Source organism: Gopherus flavomarginatus, chromosome 18 (genome assembly GCF_025201925.1).
Source record: "Gopherus flavomarginatus isolate rGopFla2 chromosome 18, rGopFla2.mat.asm, whole genome shotgun sequence".
Taxonomy (NCBI): Eukaryota; Metazoa; Chordata; order Testudines; family Testudinidae; genus Gopherus; species Gopherus flavomarginatus.
In genome coordinates, this window is record NC_066634.1 from 16,045,662 (window position 1) to 16,060,300 (window position 14,639).

Below are 14,639 nucleotides of genomic sequence, written 5' to 3' on the forward strand. Positions count from 1 at the left end.
GAATTAGTTATTATTATTTTTCCTTTGAAAGCATGGATATTGTGCCAAGAATCATTGTATCTCGTATACGTGAATGATTATAATAAGAGTCCAGAACAGTGGATAGTAATTTGATGTTGTCCATAACAGATAGTTAAGGATTAATGTCTCTTTTACCTGTAAAGGGTTAAGAAGCTCAGTGAACCTGGCTGACACCTGACCAGAGGACCAATAGGGGGACAAGATACTTTTAAATCTTGGTGGAGGGAAGTCTTTTGTTTGTGCTTTTTGTGTTGTTGTTGTTCGCTCTCGGGACTGAGAGGGACGGGACATCAATCCAGGCTCTCCAAATCTTTCTGAATCAGTCTCTCATGTTTCAAACTTGTAAATAATTATCCAGGCAAGGCATGTTAGTCTTATGTTTGTTTTCTCAACTTGTAAATGTTTCTTTTTGCTGGAAGGATTTTACCTCTGTTTGCTGTAACTTTGAACCTAAGGCTGGGGGGCCTCCCCGGTCTATAGGAATCTGATTACCCTGTAAAGCTTTTTCCATCCTGATTTTACAGAGATAATTTTTACCTTTTCTTTCTTTAATTAAAGCTTTCTTTTTAAGAACCTGATTGATTTTTCCTTGTTTTAAGATCCAAGGGGATTGGATCTGGACTCACCAGGGTTTGGTGGGGGAAATGAGGGGGGAAAGTTAATTTCCCCTTGTTTTAAGATCCAAGGGGATTGGATCTGGACTCACCAGGGATTGGGGGGGAGGAGGGGGATGGTAAATTTCTCCTTGGTTTAAGATCCAAGGGGTTTGGATCTGTGTTCACCAGGGAATTGGTGAAGTCCCTCAAGGCAACCCAGGGAGGGGACGAAGTTTTGGGGGAACAGAGAGTGCCCCAGACACTGGAATTCTGGGTGGTGGCAGTGTACCAGAGCTAAGCTAGTAATTAGGCTTAGAAGTGTCCATGCAGGTCCTCACATCTGTACCCTAAAGTTCAGAATGGGGAAAGAAACCTTGACAGATGTAGTTAACTGCAAGGTTATGCAATTGAACTTAAAACTAGAGTTACAGCAGCACTCAGATCTGGCTCCTGAGGGCAGAGACTATCCTCTTGTTCTGTGTTTGTACAGCACCTAGCACAAAGGAGTCCTGGTCTGTGATTAGGGTCCATTGGCACTATCATCATTGATTGGCAACCTGTATTGACTTTGAGGCTGATTTGATGGAAACATTCCATGAAGTGCTTGTCTTTTTCTCAGTTCTTTATGTATTTGCTTTCCTCAGTGAGTCTTCGAGTGAGTGGATACATTTTTTCCAATGAACCTCCTAATGGGACACTGTCGATTTTGTGGTCATGTGGCTTTGGCATCACGCATGAGTGCAGAACAGTGATCCTCAGATGGTTAGAAGACCATGGACTTTGCAGTGTCCTACAGAGTGATTGTACATAATGTTTTCTAATTTTGAGGATCTAGGTAATTTATTTATCTAGGGACCTATATGGATACCATAATATCTGGGGACTAAAGTACAAAGTGTCTGTAATAATAGGATCCTCTAGTAGCTGGCCAATGTAGAGGATAAAAGCCCTTGATATTGATATCACAAGCATCTTCTTTGCTATGGTGACAGGAGGCTGGGTTTCTGGAACACAAGGTTTTGAGCTCCTGTGCAGCCATGGAGTTGTTATAACTCTTACCCTTTTCCCAGCATAAATTACTCAGCTCAGACTGTGATACTGGTACCATTGCTGTACGTGCGGTGGAGATTCTGAGCACACTGTTTATCTAGACATGTCTCACTTTGTGGATCTAAAATACACAAAAGGCATCTCTTGCTTTCTCTCCATGACCACAGCCATGGAGAGATCCAGAAGTAAGAGTACGAATAGAGGATCCTCATCCAAGGACCAGAGATAATCCAGCACTCAATGTGTATTCCACATCTGATAGGCAGAATACCACACAGTGGCAGTAACTAAGTGGAATTGGATAGGGTTCTTTTAAGCTTTTCATAGGCATGCTTCAGAAAGAGAGGTTATGTATGGGGAAGTAGTTTGTGAGATTATCTGCATCTAGCAATGGTTTCTTAAGCACCATTTAGACTATTGCATGCTTTAGGATGTGTGGTAAACTTCCCCTCTTAAAAAGTGTTAATGATATCGGTTACTAGCATCCCAGAGGCTCTCAACTCTCCTCCATCAGAGAAAAAGGGTGTGGATCACAATCACAGGTGGTGGCTGGAATTCTGGCAGTGCTATGAATGCGACAAATTCTGAAATAAGAGGTATTGGGTTATTGGGCCTGTGTTTGGTATGTAGTCCTTGGTGTCCAGTCAGGCCCTCTTTGATGTGGGCCGTCATCTCTGGCAAGTAGGCTGATCATTCCTTGCAGCAAGGGTCGTTGGGTTTTGGAGTCAAGTAGAGGTGTTCAGTGGAGCATGAATTAGCAGCTGCTATGTCAGCAGAAAAGTAGACTCTCTTGGCCTCTTCCACTGTGTGGATGTGCATGCCCAAGAGACAAGGATTAGGTCTGAGGTTCTGATGGCGGTCACTGATTCTAATCCAGTTGACTTTAGATTGATGAGTTGCAAAAAAAGAGGGGAAAAGGTCTATGGTGCTGGCAGGTTGTAAAACATTTGCACTGAAGTTAATCTCTGTATAGAGCATCTATTTCTCCTCAGTTATATCTTCATCTGTATCTTAATTGTCCAGGGCCACCCGGGGGGGGGAAAGTGGGGCAATTTGCCAGAGGCCCTAGGTCATGCAGGGGCCCTAACGAGAGTTTTTCAGGGCCCCCGGAGCGGGGTCCTTCATCCGCTCCAGGGGCCTCAGAAAAATCTCATGGGGCCCGGGCCCCCGGAGCTTCTCCTACTCCGCGTCTTCGGCGGTGGGGGGTCCTTCCACTCCGGGGCGGAAGGACCCCCCATTGGCAAATTACCATCAAAGCGGAACCCACCGCTGAAGTGCCAGGTCCTGCTTCGGTGGTAATTCGCTGGCAGGAGGGGGGGTCTTCGGGGCACTTCGACGGCAGGTCCCGGAGCGGAAGGACCCCCCACCACCAAATTACTGCCGAAGCAGGGGTCCCCCACTGCCGAAGACCCCAGGCCCCCTGTATCCTCTGGGCAGCCCTGGGGGAGGGTGCACTTGACCCAGCTATCAGGAGCTATGCTGTCTGGCACACAAGAATGAATTTAGTCTAGGCTAGGCACATACAAAGGAGTCAGCTGCGGGGAAGGAGAAGACATGCAAATCTGCTGGGAATGCATGTGCACACACACTTAAAGGGGGGACGATTGCTTGTAAATATATTGTGGAGACAAGCTGGATACATGGAATTGTAATTGATTTTAGGTTGGGGGTGTGAATGCAGGCCAACCTGATTTTGCGGGGGTATAGATAGACTGGTTACAAATGAATTTAATTGGTGTGTTTTTGGCAGGGCATGCAAACTTGACTGGTAGGGAGAGAACACCAAACTAGACTCTCCTTACATATCCATCTTCTACACCAACCATCCACAACTACCGATGTTGGGAAAAAATAATCGAGTAAAGGGGAGAAGAGAAAAAAGGGGTAGAGACCCGTCTGGTCTGTTACAGTGGAAAGACTAATTATTACACAGTTCATATTTTTTTCATGTGGAAGACCAGTGAACTTGAGATTCATCAATGTATTTAAGTGTGTTCCCAGCTTGAAGCACGAACTTCAGTGGGATGGGTCTCATGTGCTTAAGTACTTTCCGGAATTGGAGTTTTAAGGATGAACAATTACAGAGTTGGAGTTGGTTTGGGTTGGGGTTTGTTTTTGTTTATATAGGTGTTTAATACAAATAACTACTGTTGGAGGCTCCCATTTCGCATGATATAATATTTTATTTATAAGCAATAAATACCTATGATGTCATAAATAAGAATAAATAAATAGTAAACTGACATAAATATAGTGTTACAAATCCAGTAAAATGATCTGAATATATTTTCACAATGCACAAATAGAATAAATAGTAGCAACAGCTTATAAAATTCTACTGCATCTCATTTTACATCATGTATAAAGTATTAATTTATTTCAGTTAGTATTTTTTAAAAGGTAGGTATTTTAATATCTAAACTTTGTGAGTTTGTCCTATAGTTGAAAACTTTCTAATTCCACTTGGATTCTCTTGCCAGCACTGAGGCTGAACTGCTTCTCTGCTAGGAAATAATTGATATCTCTTCACTTTCATCCTGGTGAGCGGAAAGTCCTTTCTTCCTTCCTTGTTAGAGAGTCCATCATTCCATCATTGCAACGAAACATGTCTCCAGATGCCCAGCTGGCTGATGAGTCTATGTTGGACTCTCTGAATGGAACTCCCATCTCAGGTAGCGTGGGAGAGATTTTTGCAAAAGCAGCAGGATATATGTTGGAAGATTTCTTGGATTGTCAGGGATACTCAGAACTTGAGAACCTCTTGGTGCCACCTGAAATCTCTCTTTGTTCTGACATTATAGGAAAATTATCCACACCTCTTTGTTTAGAAGCTGTTCCAGTTCACGTGTTATGCTGTTTAACTGTGGTTATACTTCATGTTACAGTTCAGAGGTGAGATTTGATCAGAGAAGAGTTGAACCATAGAAATATATAGCAAACACATAATGTCAACAATGTTCAAGGTCCAACCCTTTCTTTTAACATTCTTGTCTTGTAACTATTTTGCATCAATATCCTTCATGTTTCATTTTAAACACTGAGTAAATGAACAGAATATTATCACATGAAATGTACTTTGTGCAGTTGAAATTCCATAATAGAGTGAATGTATTGCATAATACGTCAAACGTCATGGAGTGTTAGAAGTGACTGTGGGAAGAATCAGCAGAGACGAGGGATTCCATTGCATCCTCCTGTTTTAACCTCAGTAGTTGCAGCATCCAGAGCTGAAATGAAATAGGAAATAGTTGAAACACAAAGGGAAAAAATATAATTTTCATTGAATTGATCTCAAAACCTTAAATGAAAATAACTTTTCCACACACAAACTCGCAAGTCATTTAGTTTGTCAATATTTTTTAAAAGTCTCTAGGAAGCTTCTCAAAACTTGGGATACTAGAAATAGTTCTCATGGGGACAGATTAATTAATAGCAATGATGATAATCATAGAAACACACTACATATGTCGAAGTTAGTGTACTTTGTGGTGTGGGAGGGAGGAAAGTATCATTATCTGATGACCAGAGTGCTGGTGAGGTGCCTGAGGATTCCACATATGTGTACTTTGTTGCTTTTTACAGATCCAGACTAACACGGCTACCCCTCTGATATAAAATATCCACTATCTCTGTTCAGCTGTAAAAATTATACTAATGTTAGGTCATTAACTACAGGGAAAAGCTTGGTACTGTACCTTAGTTACTAAGGCTTCTGTTGAGTTTGTCAGTCAGTACAAAACACACAGGCTGTATTGCTTTTCTTTCAGGAAAGCATCTATCCCCTGAAAGTATTGTTTCACTCTCCAACTGGTATGCTGGAGGTCCTCACTTTCTGGGTTGGTTAAGTCCTTCTCCATCTGTGCTTTCAAACAAGCCTCCAGCTGCTGAATTTGCCGGTAAAGTCTATTTTGGAACCTGACTATAGAAATCCCATCCCAGGTACTTTGGGTGAGGTTTTTGCTAAAGATGTTGAAGATCTCTTGGAGGATCTCTTGCATTGCCATCTTGGCATTATCCTTCTGGAACAGTGGGAGTTGGGAAACTTCCTGGGTGGGTTTGAAAGCTGTCCTTTCCCGTATGCATTGTGAGGGGAAAATTCCGCTCATTTTCTTCAGAAGCTCCAAGCTCTCTTTGTTCACTTTGTTCTGCTGGAAGTGAAGCATGGTACAGAGCTGAGATGAGATTTCAATGGAGAAGAGCAGTGTGAGGCAACATGTAGCAAACACCTGGAGGTCGTGATGATGTCTATACAGTCCTTTTCTTTGTGTGGAACCTTGAGCCTGGAGTTTGTTGAGGCTCCTATGTAGATCGTTGTGTCTTTCCTTCATGTCTCTGAATTTAAGTATTTGGTTGGAGAATGTTTCTTTGATCATTTTCTGTTTACAACAATTTCCTTCTTGGAGGTTTCAGAGTTTTTCTTTCTGTTTTTCTTGCTGTTTTCTAGTTTTTACTACGTTTCCTCCTCCTTTTTTGTGAAAGTGACCACCCATGACAGTACACAACCCTGCTAACTCATGCTGGATCCACACACATACAGCCTTTTTATCATACATTAATTTTTATAATAGAAGAAGATCAACCACAATTCCAAAATGGTTAGGAAAAGACCTCAAAGTCATCAGCCAGTACACTTCCTATTCATAAACTCCTTCATTTAAGAGACAGAAATAGTTTAGGAATATTTAAAGGTTGCTAGACATGGAGGAAGTAAATATGGGAGGAAAGCGTTAGTCCTGCCAGAAATATTGGGAAATCTCAACTTTAACCATTTCTTCCAATTTAGAAGGCACATTTCAAATGTAGACAGCACAAACCATCAGTATTTTCCTTCTGTGAAACCACAGGAGCTAGAATGCTCTGAGAAAATGAAACCTTAACTCATTGTTCATTTCCAGGTCTTTATATACATACTGTAGCTGATGAATAGTTGCAGTTGGAAAGTGTGAATATCATGTCCTGTTGATCACTCCAATAGTGACAATAGTGAAAAATTGAGACTAATTTATAAAACAGGATGAGCAATTAGTATAGGAACATGCTAGAGAGGTACCCACATGGATGACTATGATTTATAATGTGGTCAGAAGGAGGTTATGCAGAGAAGTCCCATTATGTATTTTTTACCAATTGTGTCCCTGGGATGAAAGAATTCAAATAATTAAAAAATAAAATAAAATTCAGTGTTCACCATTTTTGCTGGTTCCTTCTCTTTTAACATTTGCCTTCTCCTCAGTTTGGGCAGGAACATTCTTCTAGTTTATTTAATTCTCTTCACTTCCTGTGGTCACATTTCATTGTCTGGTTCTCAAGCCCTAGCACAGACTTTTGTGCTGGAGTTTCCATCATGGCAGGGAAATGTGTTCTAATTCTAGAAGAAAACACTGAAATTAAATAAGAAAAATCACATGAAAAATCCATGAAAACATTTTTGTGCATACTAATTTGGTTAGAGTTTCCCAAGTCTTCCTGCACTTTTATAAGAAACTTGAGATTTTAGCTTCAAATTTTTGAAAGACACTCTGCAAAGCAGAGAAAATAGACTTACTAGAGCCACCAGATTGTCCTGGGTTATGCTCCCCATTCTCCCATGACTTTCCAGGGGTGTTGGGCATCTGTATTCCACACCAGGGTGAAATACCAGGGGAAGATGTTGCGGGGTACTGAAAGCAAATGCAGTATAAGAATGAGACCATTCTTTTTGTCACTCATATTACTTGAAGCTTTCCACCCCCGGCACCCGTTGTTCAAGCCTGGGGCAGCCCTGGCAAGGTGGCTGTAATGGAACCACACTGACAGGGACTGGAAGGCAGGTCTGACTAGGCCCTAGAAGTGATGCAGCCACTTGGGTGCTCCATGTGGAAAGATTTTGTGTTCTGTGCAGAAGCCATCACATCATTTATTTCTATGATGAAAGTGGGGCAAACTGTTTCCTCCTGCCTGCTAGTGAGATGATAAGGGTGAGCTTAAGTGGGGATGTATTAGTTGTGTTTTCCTCCCTTTTTATCTACCTGTGGTTGGCTTTCTCACAGGAAGACCTAAAGTCATAGATGATGGATAACATCACATAGCTCTTAAGAACATTAAAAGGTTCTTCTACGTAGCACAGCTTAAAAACAATGTGATGGAATGATTTTCAGGAGGTTCTCCTCTGCACTGTAGGGGTAATGAAGAAGTTAGAGGTTGAAGAAGAGTTTGTATGGCTCCCAGGTGCAGTATGACCAGATCAAGGCCCCACTCTACCCACTCCCCGTAATTGAGCTTCCATTTCAGAATGTAGCCGTGGATATTCTGGTCCTTTCCCTAAGAAGACACTCAGAGGAAAGCTCTATGTACTGACTTGCTTGGCCACAAGGCCAGGGCCACTGCTGCCTCTGACCGACAGTTTCATAAAGATGTGTTCAGCTATTGAGGGTCTAATCCTCCCAGAAGAAATGGAATATTTTCATGGTGTGACATTCTGTACCTCCACCATTCAGGCAGTGCAGCTCCCCTCCCACTCTTAGAGCCATAACTGAGTCCCATATGCATATATTTGTTATAACATTGCATTGGCCATGAAGCATCACTTTATATTGCACATGCTACATTGTACATGTACATTATACTTAAGATCATATTTCCTTTTGTAAAGATGTAACCACCTTATGTAAAATTGAGCAAAATGCTTAGAACAGTTCAGGCACATTATGTGAGGAAAATATACACACAGAAAATGTGGTTACAGAAGTCTTGCCCAGGCCTATGTCCTTCAGTCCTGCATCTCAGGATATAAGATACCCTAGATATGCTATAAGTTGTACAAAGGGAGACTGTGTCTACTATGTAAATAGGTGAAGTGGTCTAAGACATACTTGCTTTTCTTGGGCAAGACCCCACAAGTTCAGATGACATGTTTTTCAATTTTGCTCAGTTTTGCTGTGTAAAAGAATGAAAGCTGGCACCTCCTAGAGTAGAAAACCTCCCAAACATTTTAGAAACTAATTAACCACTACATTAAGTCACACACGCTGCCCTACCCTCTGTTTATAAATGAAAGCAGAATATAAGCAGAATAGCTGTACTGTGCTGAAAGCAGGGTGTGTGCTGGGAAGTCTCTATGCCTCTTGGACTCTGTCGTGCCTTTCTCTGCAACAGAATGGTGGGCTGCGGGTGTAGCCACTAGACAGGTCTGTGCTGCAGTAGGTGACGACCAACGTATGAGGTGTATAGGAGCCCCATTTGTCTGTATCACAAGAGCACCAGTGCAGCTATTCCACGCCAACCCAGCAGGCTAAGGGGTTAAATATTCCACCCAAAGCAAGTCTTTTTATTTGTTATTTGTTGAGAGGTGGCACCATTTGGCCCCATGTATTCTGTATTTCTTGCCTCATTTTCTTGCTAAGGATATTTGCATACCATAATCTTCCCCTTTCTCTGACCTAATAACTTCCATAGCAAGTTGTTTCTAATGTCATAAGCAGTGATGACATGTGGTAGATAAGCAGCAGTAGATGAACTTAAGATGTACAATGTATAGCATGTTCTCAAGCTTAAGAAAAAAAGCTCAAGTGTTGATTTGTTTTTAATCCTTATTTACAACCTTTTACCAAATTTTTCAAATGTATTTGAACACATTGGATTAGAATGAACAATCCTGGATCTTTGGATAATTAGGGTAGTTTAATGACTAATAGCAATGGAAACCAAGTGCTCCACCTAACAAAGCAATAACTTGGGAGTTCTCAGGACTAGGCATATACAGGGCCAGAATAAGGTGTGGTGATCCTTTCCCCAAGTACAGGGTATCTATCTAGTGCTCAAGAGAATGTTAAACAGTGCAGTCCAGATGCCCCACACTACTACATTGCCCAAGGAAATGTTGTTCACAAACAAGGGGGCAAAGCTACGCACCAGATAATGCATTCCAAGTTGCTAATACCTAGTTGTCATCTTCTGCACAGGGCATAATGTATGTGCATGGCCATGAACTAAAAATGCTGCATGTTTGACTAATGGCAAAATTGTCAATTCCATATCCATGCCATCTTATTTTATCCTTTTGTCTGACCACTTTTCCTTGCCTAATTCTAAAGCAAAGATCAAGCAGAGTGCACGCTAACTGTTCTGAAGTACCAAGGCAAATCAGTTTGTTGTCAAAACTGCAAAACCGATATGGAGTGAGGCTAACCCAGACAGGATCCCATACTTCATTGCATTTGATAATGTGCCACACAAGACTGAAAATGGTGGTATATTACACTATAATACAAACAAGTAGCATCATGGTTTTTCTTTATTTCCCAAACTTGGATGACCTGCTGAGGGGGGGAAATTGCTCTAATGAAAACACTAGAGGTTAGCATATAAAATGTAGACACTTTACTTTGACAGAATAGGCAAGAAAAACATTGGTCCAGCCAAAGCATAGAAGCAACTTGATGTAACCTCTCTTCAAGCAGGCCATTTTAACTCTTCACTTTTACATACTGTCTTCAGAGGCTTTATGTAAACTGCCCATCAGTAATGACTAAACTGGGAAAAAGCATAGGATAGAAAAAGCAGACGTAGATCATCCAAATAGACTGTTGTTGCCTAGTCTGTTGGCATCTACAGGAAACCAAGAAAGTCAGCAAGGCCAGAGGTGGCACCAACTCTTTTCATTAAAAAAAAAATCCCATTTTTAGACCTGCTCATGAGATTTTGGCTACTTTATAACTGGACCTGGAAGAAGCACACCTACTGATTTTTGGATCTGCTTTTGATTCTTAACCGTGGAGGAAATTCATATCCCACCTGTCAAAAAACACAGAAAGTGAAATACATATTTTTCTTGTGATGGTTTTTTTTCACAATTTTTAGTGTCTTTTTTCTTCATGTTTATCGCTATATATTTATACAAGGCACCCAGTTTACTGTTCCACTGTTTTGGTTTTGGGGAGGATGTTGTTGCCATTCCACTTGACACTGTAATGTTTTTTGTCCTGCTGCACGAGGAGATTTCAGATTTCAGAATCAGTAAAGTGCCTTAAACCACTATTGCTTATTGCTAAGAGCAGCCAAGTCAGCAGGCCATAAAGTAGCCATGGAACAGCCTTAGCTTGACCAAGGCAGGAGGGAAGGGAGATTTGGGTGCCACAGAAAGGGAAGCTTGACCCTGTGTCCTTCTTGATAAGAATTGGGTTGAAGTTGCTGATACATGCATTTTAGAAGAGTAGGATGTGCCCTCAGGAATATATATTAAGACCTCAAGGCTGCAAACTCTGGGAAAAACCCACACCTGGTTAATCAACAATCAGAAGAAAACCTCTTTCTTGACCACTGAAACTGCTTGTTTAACAAATTTTCTTTAAGGGACATGTCATTGTGTTACTAATGTCTAAAATAAGGGGAAAAGTTTGAAGTAGTGGGACTCTTCAGGATGGGACTCTTCCTCTGGATGTATCTTGCATTCCCCAGCGGCAGACAGGCTGCCGCTTAGCTTTAAGTGAAAGCACTCTTGTGTAGTCCTGGTTCTGCCAGCCATCTATCGGTCAGACGGCCGTGTCTCCCCAGATTTATTTTCTGACACCACCTCGCAGAGAGTAAAAGTTACCAAGAGCTTTGGGTTGAAAGAACCCCAGGTAACACTGCTACCATCATAAAAACTGTTTCACAAAGCTAGAGATTTTCTAAAATGCCAAATGCTGTTGGGCTGTCCAGTCCATAAATACCTTTCAGAAAATAACAGATCTTCAAACTAGGTCTAAATAATTATCTTCTATATTTCCCTTACGCCTATTGTTCATCTAACTATTATGGCACCACAACAAAATTCATGGCCTATTTCCCACATCATTTCTTCTCTTTTTCCTCTCTCTTGGTCTGTGTCAAGCTTGCCTGTACTTTTCCTTTTACGGACAGCTTCATCTCCCTGTTAGACCAAAACTATGCTAGATAACATGTCAGGGCCATCAAATAAACCCCTTTAATCCTAATTTCCCTCGAGGGACTTTCCAACCTTGGGGAACTTTTTGGCTAAAAGACAAGGTCATCTTGGCCTATATTCATTTGAATGTCTGACAACATGGCAATCCTTCAACACAACTCCTTACGCAAAAGAACAATTTTATACCTAGCAAGGTGATTGTTTTCAAATACTTGACTGTGTATTCATGGTGGTGATGGTCAAATGCACAGATATTTACAGCATGTATGCAACTGACATTTGCAAAATAATGAAATGTTAAACTATCTTCTATGTTGAAACGTTATTATTTTCAAAAAGATATGCTAAATATGTGAATCAGAATGCATCGAGTCTCCCTACGTATAAATCTGTATGGTGTAAATCTGCTCCTTGAACATCTGTCAGATACTTCTTTGTACAATGTATGAGAAAATGGAAGTGCACTGATATGACAGACAGGACACAACACAGACTGATGTACAAGCAGAAGGACATAAATAGACAAGGCAGAGGTGCTATAGTTGTTACCTAAACACAAAAACTTACATAAGGTAACGAACCACCACAGGGTATGACAAAGGTGATTCTAAGTCACAGGAACGATGTTTTTCATGCTCATACTCACAGAGTAAAACATACTCTTCAGTCTAGATTTGTTTTCATTCAGGTCAAGGAAAAACATCAAAGAAAGGGCTTAACCCTGAGAGGCACTAACTGCTTCCTGCAAGGTCCTGAGCACCCTGATCTCCCACTGAACTAGTGGGTGCTCAGCACGTCTCAGAATTGGGCCCAGAGATTGAACAAATAGAAATTTTCCATGACAGAGAAAACACAGTGACTGTAACATGCTGTATCTTAAGGACAAGATGGCAGCTGCATTAGGCAGGGAGAAAATCTACTTGTAAAAGTGTAGTATTTAGAAAACAGCCTTTAATTTACATTGCTATGTGTAGAAAGAATAGTTAGAAATAATAGGCAAGATTCTGCCCCCCCACTCACACTGAGTAATACCTCACTCTCCTAACTCTGATTTCAATGGGGGTTGCTTGTGGGGTATTGTACTAGTCAACATAAGGGTGGCAGAGTCTGGCCCAACATGAGAATAATGGGCCAGATCCTCAGCTCATGGAATGCAGCATGGCACTGTTGGCTGGCCCAATATCATTAGAAGAATCCAGATAAGCCAGAGTAGAAGTCAGTTACAGTGATTAGTGTAAGAGAGCCAGAGCCAGAGCCTGACAATAAAATTCATATATATATATATATATATATATATATATATATATATATATATATATATATATATATATATATATATATATATATATATGTGGAGAGAGAGAGAGAGAGATCAACACTCAGAGATCATCCAGAGCTCAGAGATGATAATAGAGAGCCCCTGACTAAACCAGCCCTGATTAGAGAATGGGCCCACCTGAGAGAAATTAGGTGATTTCAGGTTTAACTGCTGAGTGGGCCCAGCTGAGGAAGAGCTGGAAGAAAGAAAATGCTGGGAGTCAGAAGATGCCTGCAGGGTTTTGAGTGAGCAAGGAGGCACCTGGGATAATCAGGGAACAGATATGGAGACCCAGAAGGGAAGGGAAGGAAAGGAAAGAGGTGAGGAAGAAAGGAAGGAAGGACCTTGCTGAAGAAGAGCTGTGGAGAGGGTGGAAGCTTTTTATTTCTGTTAGATAGTTTTGATCTTTAGTTTGGATAGCTGACCCTGGAAGGAATGGGCTAAAGACTGTGCCCTGGCTGGAGGGATGAGTTATCTGAAAGAAACCACCACAGCCCCAGAGTGACTGTTGACAAGGGCTGCTACCCTACAAGGAGACTGTGATGCCATGCCTGGCCATAAGGAAGTGCAGAGTGGTGAGTAAACCCTGTTACAATGCTTTTTCTTACATTACTTTAACTGCAGCATGTCTGAAACAACTATATCTTTGTAGTTTTCCTTGTCCACTGACTTTTTTTTTCTATACCTCATGGCAAGTGCTGTATCTCAGCCCTAGTCTACATCCAGCTCCTTCTTCCTTCCAAGACAGTCTCACTGATGATAGCGCCTCTGGCAAACAGTAAACAACTGACTGTCCTTGGTCACTTTGATATTGTGTGAGTACATGTGCTGCCAGACCCCTATCTGCAGAAGCGGTTCTTTCAGCAAGAAATTAATATGAAGTGATTTACTTTGTCCATATTGGATCCAAGGTTAAGGCAGTGTGGGGAATAACTGCAGGTTCCACTTGCATTTGAAATTTTATTTCCATATTCCATAAGTCCTTTGGAAGAAATTTCATACAAAATGAAATCAAAGATTGCCTACTTGAAACTTCTTTTTTGGATGGGATAAGTATTGTTAGTAAGCTTTGAATTTACTTAGCTCCTGGCCTAGCCCAAATGTGGTGTGTCTTTATTTTTTTATTCTGCATAGATTGTGCTGCCTTGGAACAATAAATAAACTTTAAACTAGAAAAGGCACATTCTGCTCATTAAGGGCTGGCTTCCTCTTCCCTTTACTTTCACTGAGCAGTACTTTTATTCCACAAGTCGTCCCCCTGACTTCAGTGGGAAACTTTCCAAATAAGATACTAAAAGTGTGTGCTGTAGCAGCATTGATCCCTTGTTGCTACATTTTCAAGAGCTCAGTTCCCATTTGGGTGCTTTAGTGAAGTGGCCAGACTTTCAAAAGTGCTCCATACTTGCCTGCTCCCACCATTGTAGCCTTTGGAAAATCTGATGCTAAAGGTTTGTCAATGCCCTAATTATGTTCTTCAAAGGCAGACAGAATGTGGGATCTTTTATGGTAGAACAGTCAGTTCTGAGACATAGCTCAGGATAAAAGAACAGACTTGATGCTTCAATTCAGTTAATTAAAATGATTGTAGTCATTTCCTGAACTACATTTCCCAGGATTATTTCAACCTGAGAGCAGAACTCTTCCTCTTCCCAGGTATAAATGCCAAGCCCTGGAAAGTCTTGATAGAGGGTCTTAAACAGCATAGTGTAGAGACCATCCAACCAGGTATGCATGGCTGTCTAAATGACTC